We start from the raw sequence: 20,610 nt of genomic DNA, 5'->3' as shown, positions 1-20,610 counted from the left end.
CGTGCATTTCTGCTCGTTATCACACCCCTAAATTTAAAATACAGAAATGCGATCCCAAATATAAGGCTAAAAATAGCAAGGTCGAAAAATGAATACCGCACCCTGAAATTTAAAATGCGGCAATGTCCTCATTGCCAATAGATTGAAAGAAGTCATGCGATGTTCTTAGAAAGTTTCATAAAGAGTCAGTTTAAAAGAAAACTAACAAACCACTAACTTCTAGAAATATTTCACGAGGTGACTGTCCTAAAATTAAGTTGACTCTAGTGTATATGAAAAAATAGAAGCATGCGTTTCATCATTGAAATCATAATTGGCAAAGAGAAATCATGCAGTGACTTACTAAATTGATCAATGTTAAATGATTGCGGTAACCAAAGAAGATGCGTTGATAAAACTTTCAAAATTAAAATGTGATGCGCTAACAAAATTTGGAATGAAGTCAAGGAAAGATACAACCCCCAAATTTGCGCTGTCGCCCGCATTATTTGTTGACGCATCCTGCTTTGTGGCGATCTACTTTCTTTGGATTGCGGTGACGGAATAAAATAGTTGCGTCTTCGTGTAGTGATAATGGGAAGAAATGCACGTTATCATAGTACTAAATTCTTAAACAATGTTGGATTGTATTGATGAAATATGTTAAATTGCGTCCATTAAGCAAAAATTCTATAATATTGCGGTCGCATGCATCCAACACATTAGAGCAGTTGAACTTTATATTTTTGTGCAGAATATGCATTAACGCAATGTAGAGATTGCGATCATAGGAATACATTGATCAAGTGCAACTTCATCGCAAGACTTTGCGTTGATCGTGCTCGCAAACATTCGCCCAAGAAGAATCACCGCAACTTGGTCAGCGCAACATGGTGGGCGCATCCAGGTGAAAGGATAATTAAGAGCGATGGGATAGAAAGTTGATGACAGTCGGATCCAAATTAAGTTGACAGCCGATAACGGTCACAAAGTACATTCAGCTTTATCGGTAACCATCATCCGGCACGTCAATCAGGAATTAAAGCTGTTCCATCTATACAACCGAGAGAGAGAAGCCGCCTTTCACCATGGAAACTCTATAAATACCAAGTGCATTCTTTAGAGAAGGGGTTAAGCAGTCGATTAATTCATCACTTACAAGTTCACGCCTCTGTCCATAGTTTTCTTTCATTTTAAGGCGAACACGAGGAAGAAGGTGTGTCGGTAGATTGTTCCGGTAAGCGTGGGAAAGCACCGAAAGCTCCAAGACAGAGAGAGGGTTGACGCCTGCAAAAACAAGAAAATTTATAGATCAGGATAGAGATTCAGTGTAAAAAGCCTCGGTCAGCAAGTAATTGCTACCAGGCTCTCTATCTTTACTTTCCATTGTCATTTTGTACTCAACTCAGTTATAAGAATGGAATGTTTTTCTCTATATCTGTTCACTCTCTATTATTTATGCATGAGTAGCTAAATTAGTTAAATGGGTTGAGAAGTAGTTAGCTAGCATAACGAGGGAATTTCATCTTCGCGGTTATCTCGTTTGTGTATGCTTCATCGTTTATTAGAGATACTCGGGAGGGTAGTCTAAAGACAGGATCTAGACTTGGGAATGTCAGGTTATATCTAGATTTGGAAGAACCAGATTAGAACGCATAAGTGGGAGATAGGCGCTTAGGAATGAGCACTATTTGTTATTAACGCATCGCATGCATCTTAGCAATAAGATATGATTGTATGCAATCACCTTGCTTTCATGCATTTTGCATCAACACATAGAACAAGAGTAAAGACTTAGGGATAAGCTCTATGGACATTTTGCATTCAACACATGCATCCTAGACATAGGAGCATCGCATTTACATTGGGAAATGACTTGTGCATGGTTGTAACTTGATCGCAAGGTTTGACACATTCCCGAGTAACGCTAGCTAAAAGACCTCAAGCCGTTCATCGCATACTCATTGCATCTATCAACACAACTATCTTTCTCAAATCCACCGCCCTTACTTACTTCTTTTTCATCAACGCAACAACACACCCAAAACTTATTATTTACTTGGTTACCACAAATTTTTCATAAATATTACCAACGTAACTATTTTCACAAGTCCCTGTGTTCGACCCTGGACTTACTAGGAAACTCAGGGGAATTTACACTTGAATTCCGCTGGGGAAACTTAAGTGTACAACGCAATCCATCAACGCATATCATCTTTATTTCCATTCAATAAAATAACGCATCACCTCGATCATTGCAAGAAAAACATTGAGAGGGTCAAATAATATTTAAAAAAACAGAGTTAACAAAATCGCTTACTGCAATCGTTCAACACGATCGCAATTTTTTTTAAAAGGATGCAGTGATAAAACTTTCAAAATTAAAATGTGATGCGCTAACGAAATTTGGAATAAAGTCAAGAAAAGATACAACCTCGAAATTTGAGTTGTCGCCCGCATTATTTGTTGACGCATCCTGCTTTGCGGCGATCTACTTTCTTTGGATTACGGTGACGGAATAAAGTAGTTGCATCTTCGTGTAGCGCCTCCACAATCGTTCACCTCGATTGTTGTAAGAAAAACATTAAGAGGGTCAAATAATATTAAAAAAAGCAGAGTTAACAAAATCGCTTACCGGAATCATTTAGCACGATCGCAATTTTTTTTTATTTAAGCAAAAGATAGTGAAATGATAATACTAAGAAGAAGTAGAGATAAGTTTAAGAATTCAGGATTTCAACCAATACTTCACAAAACTTGCGTCCCTGATGAATTTAAATCGCCTGATAGCGTAGGGACCACCCACTTCTTTCTCATTCAGAGTTTTTCAGGTCCACGGAGTTGACTTTGCGATGCCAGTCTTCTCCACAATACACTTTCACTTGTTGCCCATTAACTTTGAATATGTTGGTTTCGTCATCATTAGATAACTCGACCGCACCATGCGGGAATACCTTTCTGACTATGAAGGGTCTGGACCAACGTGACTTTAATTTCCCAGGGAAGAGCCGTAGTCGCAAATTAAATAGTAAGACCTTTTGCCCGACTTGGAGGTTCTTGCCGCATATTTGTTTTTCGTGTCAGCGCTTTGCGTGCTCCTTGTAGATCTTTGCGTTCTCATATGCATTAATTCTCCATTCCTCCAGCTCGACCAATTGAAGTTTTCTCACTTCTTCTATTGTCTTTAAGTCAAAGTTTAGCTTCTTCACCGCCCACAAAGCTTTGTGCTTCAGCTCTAGTGGAAATGACATGCTTTACCAAATACCAACGCATATGGGGACATGCCTATGGGTGTCTTATAGGCAGTCCGGTATGCCCACAACGCATCATCCAGCTTTGTTGCCCAATCCATTCGCGAAGGCTTCACCACCTTCTCCAGTATCAGCTTGATCTTCCTGTTGGACACTTCGGCCTGACCATTCGTCTGCGGATGGTATGCGGTGGCCACTTTATAGAGGATATTATATTTGCGCAGCAATTCTTTGACATTGTGATTGACAAAATGGGAGCCTTCGTCACTTATTATGGCACGTGGAGTGCCAAAACGAGTGAAAATGTTTTTCTTCAGGAATTTAGAGACTGTCGCCGCATCGCTTGCTGCGCATGCCACTGCTTCTACCCACTTGGACACGTAGTTGACGGCTAACAAAATATAATTCTGACCATTCGATGGTAGGAATGGTCCCATGAAATCAATGCCCTAGACATCGAACAATTCCAGTTCCAACATGGTGTTCATAGGCATCGCATGTTTCCATGAAATATTACTCGTGCGCTAACACCAGTCACACTTCATCGCGTAGTCATTTGCATCCTTAAATAGTGTTGGCCAATAGTATCCACTTTGTAAAACTTTAGCTGCGGTGCGCTGGCCTCTAAAGTGCCCGCCATATGGTGAATCATGACATTGCGATAATATGTGTTGTTAAGCAGCATTCGGTACACACAGTCGTAGAATCTGGTTTGCCCCCTCTTATACAGATTTGGCTCATCCCAAAAATATGATCTGCATTCATTCCTGAGTCGCCTCTTTTGGTGGTCAGTGTAATCTGAAATTGCTCGCAAACCAGATAATTTACCACGTCTGCATACCATGGCAATTCTTCAATATGAAACAACTGCTCGTCTGGAAACACTGCACTCACCTCTGATCGATTACGATCAACCTCTGGGTTTTCCAATCTGGATAAATGATCCGCAACTTGGTTCTCCTTCCCCTTGCGATCAATTATTTCTATATCGAATTCCTGGAGGAGAAGAACCCATCTAATCAACCTCGGCTTCGCATCCTTCTTTGTCATCAAATATTTTATCGCCGAGTGGTCAGTGTGGATGAGTACTTTTGTTCCCAGCAAATATGCTCTGAATTTCTCCAACGTAAAAATTACCGCAAGCAGCTCTTTTTCTGTGGTGGTGTAGTTAGTTTGAGTAGGATTCAAAGTCTTACTCGCATATGCGATGGGATGTAATATTGTTTTTCTCTTCTGTGCCAGAACTGCTCCTATCGCATACCTGCTCGCACCGCACATTAATTCGAAAGGAAGTGTCAATCTGGTGTGATCAACACGGGTGTGCTCGTCAATGCGTTCTTCAAAATCCTAAATGCGTTGAGGAAATTGTCATCAAAGTCAAATTTATCGGCCTCCATCAACGCATTCAGCAGTCGTGCAATTTTTGAAAAGTCCTTGACAAAACGTCTGTAAAATCCGGCATGTCCCAAGAAGCTCCTAACAACCTTTACACTCGTTGAAGGTGGGAGCTTTTCAACTGCTTCAATTTTTGCCTTGTCCACCTCCAACCCATCCCTAGATACCTTATGCCCCAGCACAATGCCCTCCTTCACCATAAAATAACATTTTCCCAATTAAGTACGAGGTTCGTCTCCTCACATCTTTTCAATATCTTCTCTAAGTTGGCAAGACAGACTTCGTATGTGTGCCCATATACAGAGAAGTCGTCCATGAATATTTCTATAGAGTCTTCGATATATTCTAAAAAGATGTCCATCATGCACCTTTGAAAGTGCTCGGCACATTGCAGAGGTCGAACGACATGCGACGAAAAGCGAAAGTTCTATACGGGCAGGTGAATGTGGTCTTGTCTTGATCTTCGGGAGCAATCATAATCTGATTATAACCGTCATACCCATCCAAAAAGCAGTAGAAGTCATTTCCAGCTAGGCGATCAACATTTGGTCAATAAAAGGTAAAGGGAAATGATCTTTCTTCGTTGTCGCATTCAGCTTACGATAGTCTATACAAATCCGCCACCCGGTGACGATTCTTTGCGGTATCAGCTCGTTATTTGCGTTAGAGACTATCGTCATCCCTTCTTTTTTTGACACGCACTGCACGGGGCTGACCCACGTGCTATCTGCTATCGGATAGATCATGCCCACATCTAACCACTTGATTATCTTCTTCTTCACGACCTCTTTCATCGCAGGGTTGAGTCTCCGTTGATGTTCAATCGATCCTTTGTGGTTTTCTTCAAGACGAATTCTATGCATACAGTATGCGGGGCTAATTCCTTGAATGTTTGCGAGTGTCCAGCCAATTGCTCTCACATATTTTCTCGGAATGCTCAGCAGCGCATTCTCTGGGTCTTCGTTAAATCCAGAGGAAATGATTACCGGTAGCTTTTCATTCTGCCCCAGAAACACATACTTTAGGTGGTTAGGCAGGGTTTTCAGCTCTATTATTGGTGGTTATTTTAAGGACGGTTGCGTTGTTTTTCTTTCTTCATTTACTGTTGGCTCTTCTTCTTGGGTTGCAATCATCTCATCTTCCTTGTTTGTTTTTTCTAGGATCACATTACATGCAACAATGGATACAATTGCATCCTCATCTTCATTTTCATCCTCAGGCTTTTCTTCTTCATTCAAACTCTTTTCGTCGTCAGATTCATTAAGGTCTTCTTCATCAGGATATTTCATGGCACGAATAATGTCAAACTTGAGCTTCTATCCATTCACGCTCAAGGTGATCTCTCCTTTGTGCATATCAATCTAGGCACGACCGGTTGATAAAAATGGTCACCCCAGGATGATGGGCACATCCTTGTCGGTTTTGTAGTCCAAGATGATTTAGTCGGTTGGTAATATAAATTTGTCAATTGTGACTAGTACATCCTTCACCTTCCCCTCTGAATGCACCAGAGATCTATCGGCTAATTGGAGAGTCACTATCGTGGGCACAATTTGCCCCACATTTAGCTGCTTAAAAATTGACAGAGGCATAAAGTTGATGCTGGCTCCAAGATCGCATAACGCTTGCCCGATGTACAATCCTCCAATGGAGCAAGGTATAGTAAAACTCCCAGGATCGTGCATCTTTGGTGGGATTATAGATTTTGAGCTCTATGTCAAAGCCACCGTGGCAAACTTACCAGTGCCTCTCTTCTTGGTCACCATATCCTTTAGAAACTTCGCATATGCGGGCATCTCCTCAATTGCTTCAGTGAATGGAATGTTAATATGCAATTATTTTAACATAGTCATGAAGCGTTGGTACTGTACATCATCATTTTTCTTCTTTCTGAGTCTCTGTGGGAAAGGTGGCAACTGTACTCTCATGGTCCCCTGTTCTTTTGGCTCTGAGGTGGACGCAATCTTTGGCTCTACCGCTTCTTTTTCTCCTTTTTTTTCTCGAGTCACTGCAATCTCTGGTTCCAGTGCAATTGGAGCAATCCGGCTAGGCTCCTTCTTCTCCACAGTCTTTTCACTCCGCAATGTCACCACTTGACACTGCTCTTTACTCGTACCCCCTGGGTTGCGTGGGAGTTCCGTTGAACTCGACAGGGCCCCTTGCAGTCTGTTCTTGAGCTCGCTCGCAATCTGGCTCATCTGTAGTTCCAGGTTGCGGATAGACGTCGCCTAGTTTTGAAGCACAGTTTCGTTCTTCTCAATATATTGCTTCAACAAACTTTCTAAAGAGGAATATTGCAGAGCCTACGAATTGCTGGCTTAATTGCTCGTCTGACTGTTATTTCGCGGGAAAAATCCGAGTGGCCCTTCTTTTTGTGCCACTGATTAGAAATTTTGCTGCTGATTTTTCCACGCAAAGTTAGGGTGGTTTCTCTACCCAGGGTTATACGTATTAGAGAATCGATTATTCTTCACAAAATAAATAGACTGTGGATTTTGCAGGCATTCCTCCATTGTGTGTCCTTCACCGCAAGTAACACACCTTATGGCGGCCTGGTTGATTGTGTTCACGTGCCCACTTTGTGTTGTGGGGCTATTGATTATGATTCCCTATATCAAGTTCATCATTGCAGTCATCTGACTCTGAAGTGATGCGATAGCACCATTGTTTACGCCATTATCCTTTATTCTCAATCTCTGATCGCTCTCTCTTCAGTCCTCGTGATTTTTAGAGATGCAATCAAGGATTTTCTTGGCCTCATCATACGTTTTGTCTAGAAGACCTCCAGCGGCTGCCGCATTGGCAGCGGTCTGTGAAGCGAGATTTAATCCTTGATAAAAAAAATCTCCATTTGCAAGCAGTCTAGTAATCCATTGTGCGGTCAGTCTCTTACCAGCCTCTTAAACCTCGCCCAAGCATCGCTGAGCGATTCGTCCCCTGTTCAAAATTGGTTATTAATTTCCTTCTCCTATCATTCTCAGTTGGTGGGAAATATTTCTTCATAAACTTCTCTACCATTTGTTCCCAAGAAGTAATCTCCCCCGGTTCGAGAGAGTACGCCCATTTTCGTGCTTGATCACACAAAGAAAATGGAAACGAAGTTAGTCGAACTTCTTTGGTGGAGATATTAGGGAACACAAAAGTGTTGTAGATTTCTATGAAGCTCCGAAGGTGGGCATGTGGGTCCTCACCATGCCTTCCTCCAAACTGTCCAGCAGTCTGGATCATCTGCAGCATCACCTGTTTCATTTCGAATTGAGATCCATTAAGAACAGGCCACATGATTCCTGGGGAGAAATCGTAGAGGTTAGGCGATGCATAGTCCTGAATGGGTCTATTGCGATCGATTGCCAGTAAGATTGGATTCGCCATGACATTGTTTTCATTTGATGCTCCGTTTTCAGATTGCTCTGCCATATTATCTTTCTCAGGTGGTGGTTGTTGGTGGCTATCTCTCAGTCTTCATCGGAACGTCCTCTCAATCTCTGGGTTGTAATTCGCCAGAGATCGAGAGCTGCAAAGAAATCAAAAAAATTACCGTTAGCACACTGAATTGCCGAAGTCCCTGGCAACGGCAACAAAAAACTTGATGCATTATTTTATGCGGTGATTTTATGAAAGGAATTGCGGTGATGGGATATGAATTGTGCAACAAGTTTTCTTAGCAAAATCTAAGTATAAATCCTAGTGAGTTTCCTAGTAAGTCTAGGGTCGACTCAGGGACTAAGAAAAACAGTATACGGTAATAATTTTTAAGAAGACTTTGCGGTAACCAATAAATCAAAGAGTTGTTTTTGGGTTGTTGTTTGCGGTATAAAAAGTATGCGGCAGAGTTAAGACAAGAGTTGATAATACGGAAGATGCAATGAATATGCGGGAAGGGTTGAGAAGGGGTTCGACTAACACTTCCTAGGATTGCGTTCATGTTATGCGATCATGCAACACACATACAATAGAAAATCATCTCTCAACGCAAATGCTACGGCTTCTATTTCTAAAACGCATGCGATATATGCGATAAAGCCTATAGGACCTACACATAAGCCTCTATTCTTGTCTATGCGATGACAAATGACACACACATAAACAAGGCGACCGCATAATATCATAACCTATCTCTAGGGTGCATGCGATGCATGTTGGCAAATAGAGCTTATCTCTAAGTCCCTATCTCTTGCTTATGCAGATCTAATCTTGCTCTCTCAAGACTAGACTCTAACCTAGCTCTCTCAAGTCTTAGGTTCTTTCTTTAGACTCTCTAAAGGGGTGTTGGGCGCAACATAAGACAAGATGATCACATGCAATGAGGATCCTAGGTCATGTTAGCTTAGTTCTTCTCAACCCATTCGATGGATTTAGCTATTCATGCGTGCTTTTAAGAGAGTGAACAGATGTAGATAGCAAGTTCCATTTTCTAGAAATATAATTGAAATACAGAATAACAATGTGAAATGAGAATAAAGAGCTTGGTAGCAATCTCTTGCTTCCCAAGGCTTTTACACTGTTCTTCTCTACTCTACTCAAGCGAGACTCGACCGTCTCTCTGCTTTTCCACGCCTCTAGGTTCTCTCTTGAGTTGACCAAAGTGATGTTCCGGCGTCTCTTTCCTTCTCTCGCTCCACCTTCGAAGTAAAAGAACTATGAACAAGGCTACTTCTATCTAAGGGGAAAATTATCTAACTATCCGAACTCCTTCACTAAAGGTTGCCTTCAGTATTTATAGAGCTTTGGGGTGAAAAGCTTCTTTTCTCTTATGATTGCACTGATGGGATGACATTAATTCTCTATCTAATGTGCCGAATATTTGTCACCGAAAAGTTGAGTGTACTTGCTACAGTAGTTTGTTAGCGGCTTTTCAACTTAATTCAGAATCGACTGTCATCAGCTTTCTGCCTCATCGTGATTTATTATGCTTTTCATCCAGATGCGCCCACCAAGTTGCGCCAGCTCTATGCGGAAACCTTCTTGAGCAGATATTTGCGAGCAGAAAACACCGCATAGCCTTGCGGTAACGCAATCTTTTGATGCGCTCGGCCGTTGATTTCTTGTGATCGCATTTTTTGCCTTGCGTCAATGCATATTCTGCACAAAAATACACAAGTTAACTGTTTTAATGTGATGGACGCATGCAACCGCAATATTATGAACTTAATGCTTTTTGGACGCAATCTTACATATTTTATCAACGCAAACCTGTACTGTTTAATAACTTAGCACTATAATAACATGCATTTCTGTCTGTTATCAATCATCTCTCAATGCAAATTCCATAATTCCTATTTCTAGGATGCATGCGATGTATATGAAAATGTCGATAGCTTATGTCTAAGCCTCTATTCTTGTTTATGTGATGATGAATGATGCACACATACACAAGGTGACCACATACTATTATATCCTATTTCTAGGGTGCATGCGATGTGTAAATAGCGATAGAACTTATGTCTAAGTTTCGATTTCTTGCTTATGCGGTTCTAATCTGACTCTCTCAAGCCTAGATTCTAATCTGACTCTCTCAATTCTAGATTCTTTCTTTAGACTACTCTCTCCAGTATCTTTAAAGGGTGAATAACGCATACATAAGACAAGATGATTGCATAAAGTGTAAATCTTAGGTCATGCTAGCTAAGTACTTCTCAACCCATTCGAAAATTTAGCTACTCATGCGAAGTATGGAGAGATTGCACATAAGTTGAAATGAGATTTCCATTTTTTATAAAAATTTTGTATACAGAATAACAATGGAATGTAGAGATAAGAAGCCCGGTAGCAATGTCTTGCTTCTCGTGGCCTTTTACACTATCTTTTTCATTCCAACTCTGTCCAGATGAATATTCTTGCTTTCGCAAATGTTGGCCCTCTCTCCCTTTGTAGCACTTCCCGATAGTCTCTCGATCTTACTGGGAATGATCCCTCGGCTTCTTCTTCTTCCAACTCGTCTCTGTCCTCTAAAGCTAAGTATGAACGGACAAACGACTCTAACTTATTCTCTCTTCTATATGGCAATCCTTGTTACAATGGTGGCCTTTAGTATTTATAGAGCTCAAGGTGAAGCAGCCTTTCTCTCTAATGATTGCAATGATGGGAGGTCATTAAATCTCCTACTCTGATGCACTGATTAAAGGTCACCGAAAGTTGAGTGTATTTTCTACAGTGTGACTTTAATGGCTTGCCAACTAAATTCGAATTCGACCGTCATCAGCTTTCCGTCCCATCATGATTTATTATGTTGTCACCTTGATGCACAGTCTTTATGCGGCCACCTTCTTGAGCAACCTCTCACGATCGCATACGATCGCAATCTTTCAAGCGCGTGGACGCCTAATTCCTTTGTATCGAAACTTCCTTTGCACCAACACATTTTTCCTACATAAAATAATTAAATTAACTACTTTTATGCGATGGGCGCATGCGATCGCAATTTCTTCAGTTTAGCGCTTTTGGACATGATATATTTTTACCGTCGCATTTTCTCATTATTTTACTTATTTGCGTTGTAATAACATGTATTTCTACCCATTATCACACCCCCAAATTTAAAAAAATGTTTGTCCTCAAGCATAAACTAAAGATCTTCTTTAAAGAGTCAACTGCCTTTACCCTACCTAAATTTCTCATGGTGCCTTATTCAAATTTCATGAACCAACACCTTCTTAATTTCTATCCTGATCTTTTCCTGAAATATTTCTAATACTTAGGGACCACTTGTTTAACCTTCAAAAAAACTTTACTTGTTTCCTAGACATCGCATGATTTATTTCAAAACTTTCTCCAACCGGGGTGTTTCCAAATGATTTTTATCCTTGCACTGTTTAGATATTCTTTTTGTGACCTTACGCTGATCCAAGAGCAAGGTTTAAAATAAATACTAGCACCTCTAAATTTATACATAGCAATGTCCTCATTGCTGATAGATGAAATAACTCATGCGTTGCTCTTAGGAAATTTCGTAAAAATCGTTTTGAAAGAAAGTTGGTGGATCGCTAACTTTTAGAAATGTTTCATGAATTGACTATCCTGAAATTAAGTTAATTTTAGTACATGCGGTAAGAAATAAGGGCATGAATTTCATCATTGAAATCATAATTGGTACGGGGAAGAATGCGGTGTCTAAATAGAGTAATCAAAATTTAATGATTGCGTCAAACTAAAGAGGATGTGATGATAAAATTTAGCAATATTAAAATGAGATGCGAGACATGCAAAATTTGGAAAGAAAGATACAACCCCCAAATTTTCTTTGTTTCCCACATCATCTATGATCGCATCCTTCTTTGCGGTGGGTTGATTCCTCGATTGTGATGGGCTGGTCGAACTGGTCGTGTGTTTGATATTATCGCGTAGCTCCCCCACAATCGTTTACTACGATCATTGCTGAATATTAAGAGGGTAAAAAGTATGAAGGACGAAGTTGGAAATTTCAAAGAGTAGTGTTTGTACAAAAAAGGGTAAAGTAAGTTCATGAAAGAAAGATATCAAAAGGATACTTCAAAAAAAAAAAAAAATTGTGTCCCTGATGAGTTTGTTTCGCATAATAGCACGGGGACTGCTCATTCTTCTTCAGTTAGGATTCCTCAGGTCCACAGAGGTTTTCTTGCGATGAAAGTCTCCTCCGTCATCTTGACTCTTTGCCCGTTGACCTTGAATGTGCTAGTCCCTTCTTCATTAGTTAATTTAAGTGCATCGTGCGGGAATACTTCTTTAATTACAAATGATCCGGACCAGTGTGACTTTAATTTTCTGGGAAAGAGTCGTAGCCTAGAGTTGAATAGCAAGGCCTTCTGTCCAACCTGGAGATTCTTTTCGCATAGTCATTTGTCATGCCAACGCTTTGCACATTCCTTGTAGATCTTGGCATTTTTATATGCTTGAATTCTCCATTCGCCTAGCTCGAGCAACTGAAGTTTTCTTTCCTCCTCTGCAGTCCTTAAATCAAAATTGAGCTTCTTTACTACCCACAGTGCCTTGTGCTCTAATTTCGGCGGTAAGTGACATGCCTTCCCAAACACCAACGCATACGGGGACATGCCTATAGGTGTTTTATAGGTGGTTTTATATGCCCACAAGGCATCATCAAGCTTCATGGCCCAATCTTTGCGTGAAGGATTCACCACCTTTTCTAGGATCAGTTTGATTTCCCTATTAGACACCTCGGCTTGGTCGTTTGTCTGTGGATGATATGTGGTGGTGACCTTATGGTGGATATTGTACTTGAGCAACAGTTTGTTGATGATGCCATTGACAAAGTGGGAGCCTTCATCACTTATTATGGCACGTGGGGTGCCAAAACGAGTGAAAATGTTTCTTTGCAAGAATCTGGAGGCTATCACCACTTCATTTGCGATGCATGATACCGCTTCAACCCATTTAGAGACATAATCGACAGCCAACAAAATGTATTTGTGACTATTTGATGGTGGAAATGGTCCCATGAAGTCTATGCCCCACACGTCGAAGAGCTTCAATTCCAATATAATATTCATCGGTATCACATTCTTTCATGAAATGTTTCCTGTTCGTTGACACTTGTCGCATTTCATAGAATAGTCTCACGCATCCTTGAATAAAGTCGGCCAATAATACCCGTTTTGTAACACTTTCGCTGCTGTGCGTTGACCTCCGGAATGTCCACTATAAGGTGAGTCATGGCACTGGGAAAGTATGCACTGATAAGCAGTCTCTGGCACACACAGTCGCAAGATCTGGTTTGACCCCCTCTTGTAGAGATTCGGCTCATCCCAGTAGTAGGATTTACATTCATGCATAAGCCGTCTCTTTTGGTGGGTTGTGAAATTCTCTGAAAATTGCTCACAGACCAGGTAATTGACAACATCAGCGTACCATGGCAATTCTTCAAGTTTGAACAACTGCTCATTTGGAAAGGTTGCGTTCACCTCCGACTGAATGCGGTCGACTTTCGGATTCTCTAATCTCGATAGATGGTCAGTAAGTTGGTTCTCTGTCCCCTTGTAGTCAATTATTTCCATGTTGAATTCTTGAAGGAGGAGCACCCATCGAATCAGTTTCGGCTTTGCATCTTCTTTTGTCATTAAATATCTGATTGCCAAGTGGTCAGTGTGAACTATCACTTTGGATCCCAGTAAATAAGCTCTGAATTTTTCGAGCACAAAGATCACCGCAAGAAGCTCCTTCTCAGTGGTAATGTAGTTTACTTGGGCAAGGTTCAATGTTCTACTTGTATATGCGATAGGGTGTAGCATTGTTTTTTTCTTCTGTGCTAACACTACCCCCATCGCATAACTACTAGCATCGCACATTAGCTTGAATGGCTTCGTCCAGTCTAGTGCGATCAAAACAGGTGTGGTAATTAATGCGTTCTTCAGTTTTTTGAATGCGTAGAGACACTGTGTATCAAAGTCAAAAGTTCTGTCGACCTCTAGCAATGCACTCAATGGTCGAGCTATCTTTGAAAAGTCCTTCACAAAACGACGGTAGAATCCTGCATGTCCCAGGAAACTCCTTATAGCCTTCACATTTGCTGGAGGTGGAAGCTTTTCAATAGCCTCAATTTTCTCTTTATCCACCTCCAGGCCTTCTCTGGAAACCTTGTGCCCAAGCACAATTCCTTCGTTCACCATGAAATGGCATTTCTCCCAATTCAGCACAAGATTTATCTCTTCGCATCTCTTCAATATATTCCCCAAGTTGTTCAGACAGATTTCCTATGTTTTCCCGTAAATTGAGAAGTTGTCCATAAAAATTTCCACTGAATCCTCAAGAAACTCGGAGAAGATAGCCATCATGCACCTCTGAAACATGCTCCGCGCATTGCATAGTCCGAATGGCATGCAGTGAAAAGAAAACGTTCCGTATGTGTAGGTGAATGTAGTCCTTTCTTGGTCTATAGGAGTGAGAATTATTTGGTTGTAGCCCGTCTACCCATCAAGAAAACAGAAGTAATCATTTCCTGCTAGGCGGTCTAGCATCTGATCAATAAAAGGCAAAGGGAAATGGTTCTTCTTCGTCACCGCATTGAGCTTGTGGTAGTCCATGAAAATTTTCCAGCCAGTGACGGTTCTCATTGGTATTAACTCATTGTTTGTGTTCGAGACTAGCGTCATTCCTCCCTTCTTGGGCACACATTGTATGGGGCTTACCCAAGTTTCCCTCAGGGTGAACTAGGGACCTGTCCGCAAGCTAGAGAGTCGCTGTCGTGGGCGTCAGCAGCCCCACATTCAACTGTTTGAAGACTTAAAGGGGCATTAAATTTATACTGGCCCCAAGGTTGCATAGCGCTTGACCGATATAGATCCTGCCAATTGAGCAAGGTATCGTGAAACTTCCTAGGTCATGCATCTTCGGTGGGATTATGGTGTTTGACTTTTGCATTAACGCCACCGTTGCGAACTTTCCCGTGCTTCTTTTCTTTGACACCATGTCCTTCAAAAACTTAGCATATTTTGGCATTTGTTCTATCGCTTCTGAAAAAGGGATGTTGATGTGTAACTATTTTAACATTTCCATGAAGCGATGATACTGCACTTCATCATTTTGCTTCTTCTTAAGTCTTTCCGGGAATGGTGGCAGTTGTACCTTCACAGTTTCGTGTTCTATAGGCCTAGAGGTGGACACAACTTCCGGTTCCATCATCTCAGGCTCTTCTAGTTCATTTTGCGTCAACAAGTTCTTGGATTCCATCGCAACTGGATTGGTCCTACTCGGCTCCTTCTTTTCATCCGCTATCGTCTTTCTACTTCGCAAAGTCACTACTTGACATTTCTCCTTTCCTGCATTCCCCGGGTTGCGAGGGAGCTCAGTTGAGCTCGGTAGTGTCCCTCACGGTCTATTTTTCTGCTCTTCCGCAATCTGTCCTATTTGGATTTCGAGATTGCGGATAGAAGTCGGCTGGTTCTGGAGAACCGTCTCATTCTTTTCAATGTACTGCTTTAATAGGCTCTCTAGAGAGGAAGATGGCGGTGCTTGCGAGCTGCTTGCTTGATGTTATGGTTAATCGTTCGTTCGTTGGAAAAATCCTAGCAGTCCTTCTTTTTGTGCCATAGGTTGATAACTCTATTGATTATTTTTCCAAGCGAAGTTTTCTCCACCCGGGGTTGTATGTATTAGAGAAAATTTTGTTCTTTACGAAGTATACTGACTGCGGGTTCCTTGAACATTCTTCAATCGGATGCAATTCTCCACAAGTAGCACAACTCGTGCTCGTCTATTCAATTGCGTTGACCTGCCCTCTTTGCATTCCAAGGATGTTGATTGCGATGCCCTATAACAAATTAATCATCGAATTCATTTGATTCTGTAGAAATGCGATGGCCCCATTGTTTGCGTTTACCTTCTCGGATTTTTAGTCGTTGATCGCTTTCCTGCCTGTCTTCATGATTATTTGATATGCGATCAAGAATATTTTTAGCCTCATCATGAGTTTTATCAAGCTGACCACCAGTTGCTACCGCATTGGCAGCTGTCTGCGATGCAGCGTTCAAGCCATGATAAAATATCTCCATTTGGAGACAGCCTGGTAATTTGTTGTGCGGACAATCTCGCACCAATCTCTTAAACCTCACCCACGCGTTACTGAGCGATTTGTCAATTTCTTGTTCAAAATTTGTAATTAGCTTCCTTCTTCTTGCATTCTCAGTAGGAGAGAAGTATTTCTTCATGAGCTTCTCTACAACTTGTTCCCACGAAGTTATCTCCCTTGGTTCGAAAGAATATGCCCATTTCCTTCCTCAATCGCATAATGAAAATGGGAACAATGTTAGTCGAACTTCTTCAGCTGATATATTTGGGAACACAAAAGTGTTACAGATTTCAATAAAACTCCAGAGATGGGCGTGTGGATCCTCGCCACACCTTCCATCAAACTGTCTGACTGTCTGGATCATCTGTAACATAATCGGCTTCATCTCACACCTCGATCCGTCTAAAGCTGGCCTCATGATTCCTAGGGAGAAATCATATAAGTTAGGTGACGCATAGTCTTGGATGGGTCTATTGCGGTCGTTCGTCAGGAGAATGGGGTTTTCCATGATGTTGTTTCCATTTGCGGCTCTTTCTTCCGGTTGTTCTGCCATTCTGGGATTTCTCTCTTGTTGTTGTCGGCGATTGTTTCTCTGTCTTCTTTAGAACGTTCTTTCGATCTCTAGGTCGTAGTTGGGCTCAGAAATGGTTCCTTCGCTCATGCGACACCTGCTTCTTCACTTAACAAAGCAATGTCAGTGCACAGAGGTCAAAAGCTACAAAGAAAATCAAAAGGTTTACTGTTAGCGCAATATGTACTGCCGTAGTCCTCGGCAACAACACCAAAAACTTGATGCGTTGTAAATTGTGATGCGATTATGGTATGAGTTGCGGTGATGTGTTATGCATTGGACCCAAGTATAAGCCTCACTAGGTTTCCTGGTAAGTCCAGGGTCGAACACAAGGACTACTGAATACAGAATAGCAATGGAATGTAAAGATAAGAAGCCCAATAGCAATGTCTTGCTTCCCGTGGCCTTTTACACTGTCTTTTTCACTCCAACTCTATCAGATGAATATTCTTACTTTTGCAAGTGTTGGCCCTCTCTCCCTTTGTTGCACTTCCCGGCAGTCTCTCGATCTGACCGGGAATGATCTCTCGACTTCTTCGTTTCCTAGCTCGTCTCTGTTCTCTAATGCTAAATATGAGTATGTACATGAACGGACTAATGATTCTAACTTATTCTCTCTTCTATATGGCGATCCTTGTTACAATGGTGGCCTTCGGTATTTATAGAACTCAAGGTGAAGTAGCCTTTCTCTCTAATGATTGCAATTATGGGCAGTCATTAAATCTCCTGCTCTGATGTGCCGATTAAAGGTCACCGAAAGTTGAGTGTACTTGCTACAATGTGGCTTTAACGGCTTGTCAACTAAATTCAGATTCGACCGTCATCAGCTTTCCGTCCCATCATGATTTATTATGTTGTCACCTTGATACACAGTCGTTATGCGGCCACCTTCTTGAGCAACATCTCACGATCGCATACGATCGTAATCTTTCAAGCGCGTGGATGCCTAATTCCTTAGGATCGCATTTCCTTTGCGCCAACGCATTTTTCCTGCACAAAATAAGTAAATTAGCTACTTTTATGCGATGGGCGTATGCGATCTCAATTTCTTCAGTTTAACGCTTTTGGACATGATATTGTATATTTTTACCGTCGCATTCTCTCATTGTTTTACTTATTTGGGTTGTAATAACGTGTATTTCTACCCATTATCACATGCTCATGCATCATATAATATAAGAGTTATATTTATGTATGCATAAAAAGCATTGACATGCATCATCTTTATCTTATAATTGTTATAGTATACGGGTGAATAATAGCATGTTTGCTTGGTTATTACGCGTATATATAAAAGTTATGTATAGTAATGACCAAACATTGCATGAAGCATGACACATAGGTTACTTTATAAATGTTATAAACACCTTGTTGTGCGCAATATTTTTTTTATTTGTTTCTTTTTAAAAGTTAAAGAGAAATTAGAGCTAAAAGAAATAAGAAAGACATGCATGCTCAATTAGGTTTAATTCATAGTTTTAAAATGTTTAAAACTTGGATCACATAGACCTAAGATCACAGTTCTAATATGATTAGAAACCCTAAGGCTTTAACCTTTTTCATCAGTTCAATAGGATTAAATTGACTAATAAAAGGTTAAAGTGTAGCAAATTTATCTATAAGGGACCTTTTGTCTAAGGTGGGATTTGTCTAGGCTGGGATATTTAAGTTGACAGAAACGTAACACCTCTACCTGGGACCTTACCTTGAAAGGTGAATTAGATAGATTTGATGCATACATGCAAGTTAAGGACAGTCCATTAAAGCGTTTCAATGTGACTACTTGAACTTGTTCATATTTTATAGACAAACGTTGTTTATGAGTAGAGTTTTAAAAAGACGACTTAGACTAAAATCAGTAGTCGGATTGTCTAGGTTAATGAATCCCTAGATAGAATATTCAGTGGAAGGTACTTCGGGCAAGAGATGCTTCACTTAAACCTTTCACGTTTCTCTTAAATAGTCCACACCGTGAGATTTACCCTCGGCCTCGAGGAACCTTTGGCATGTCCCCTTAACGGATGGTGTTTGGGTAGGTAAATATCAAGGTGGATGGAGAGAGTGTAACACCCCGCACATTTTTTTAGTAATAATGTAATTTCAGTAACTTTATTATTTGGAATTTCAGCAATTGTTATTAGTTGGAGGGCATTTTTGGAATTTTGGACTTCAAGTGTAAGTGCGGGAATTTAATTGTTGGCGTGAAATTATTCAATTTGAAAATTTATGGCAGGAATTAATTAAATGTAATGGAATTAAATTTCCTTTTTTGTTTTATTATTATTATTGTTGTTGTTGTTTTTTTTTTATATATATATAAAAAGTCAAACCCCACTTCCCATCTATTTGTTTTCTCCTTCCAATGAACAACGACAACGCCCTCAATCTCCAACCAATGTCCTCTGACACCGCAGCATACAACTTCAACGGCCACAACGCTTGCGACTTAGATTTGAGTTACCCACTTCTTAATGGCTCCAAATTTCGAACAACAACCAACAAGGATTAAAGTTGTTTTTCATGTTTCTTTGATTCAAGGTTCCATTGGGCAAGGAAGAGGTTGAGCTTCTTGTTTCTAGAGTTTGCGATTAGAAGTAAGTAATCTTACTACTGAAACCGCCTTTGTGTCGGACGGTAAATTTATGATTTATTTTGAGGATTTTAAGACTAGTTACAAGGATAATTCTGACTGTTCTGAGATTTAATGGATTGTTTAGAAAAGACATATGAGCATGTGATAATATGTCTGAAGCATGTTAGTGTATGAGTATGATTTAGAATTTTATGAGATATATTAAAAGGACGAGTGGGCATGACCCTAAATTATGAGTTAAGCGACACTACTACGAAAATGTTTTAAAGTTAGGTGAAAGTTGGAGTTTTTTGTTAATGTGCTTATTGATGTAATTTATTATGAAAGTGTGTAAGTTATATGATGTATTATGAAATTTCAAATGTTTGATTGTTACATGAGTTAGTGCATGAAAGTGATGTACTAAAGTGGATCCATTAATACTAGATTAATTACGTATGTTGAGGTTAACTAACCTGACCTTGATCAGGAGATTTTAGAGGATTCATGATTAGGTGAATGTTATATGTAATATGAAGTTAGATGCAATCTCTTTTCCTTTCTAGACTATGTGACTGCATGAAAGTGATGCACGTCCAAGGGCGCTAGTACATGAAAGAGATGTACTAGGGCTGGTGTGTATGACAGTGATACATACCTAGAAGGTACTGGGGTGTACGAAAGAGGTACATACTCAGTGGGTTATGTGTATACAAAAGAGGTATGTGCCTAACCATGTGTACGAAAGAGGTACGCATCCCTACACTTATAAAGAGGATCTGGGATGTAGAAAGAGGTACATACTCAGTGGGTTATGTGTATACGAAAGAGGTGTATACATAACTAGATGTACGATAGAGGCACATACTCAGTAGGTTAGGTGTATACGAAAAAGGTGTATGCTTAACTAGGTGTACAAAAGAGGTACACATTCAGTGGGTTATGTGTATACGAAAGAGGTGTATACATAACTAGATGTAAGAAAGAGGTATATACTCAGAAGGTTAGCTGTATATGAAAGAGGAGTATGCTTAACTAGGTGTATGAAAGAGGTACACATTCAGTAGGTTATGTGTATACGAAAGAGGTGTATACATAACTAGATGTACGAAAAAGGTACATACTCAGTAGGTTAGGTGTATACAAAAGAGGTATATGCTTAACTAGGTGTACGAAAGAGGTACACATTAAGTGGGTTATGTGTATACGAAAGATGTGTATGCATAACCATGCGTATGTAAGAGATTGTGTTTCCCTCAGGATTCACCAAAGGTAGTGGGCATACTTAACTACAGTAGGATAGAAATAAGTTTTTCATGCATGTATGAGTCCCATGAGGACTTGA

This window comes from Benincasa hispida, chromosome 1 (assembly GCF_027475165.1).
Source record: "Benincasa hispida cultivar pf3 chromosome 1, pf3_genome.v1.1, whole genome shotgun sequence".
NCBI lineage: Eukaryota > Viridiplantae > Streptophyta > Magnoliopsida > Cucurbitales > Cucurbitaceae > Benincasa > Benincasa hispida.
This window is presented reverse-complemented; position numbering follows the sequence as displayed.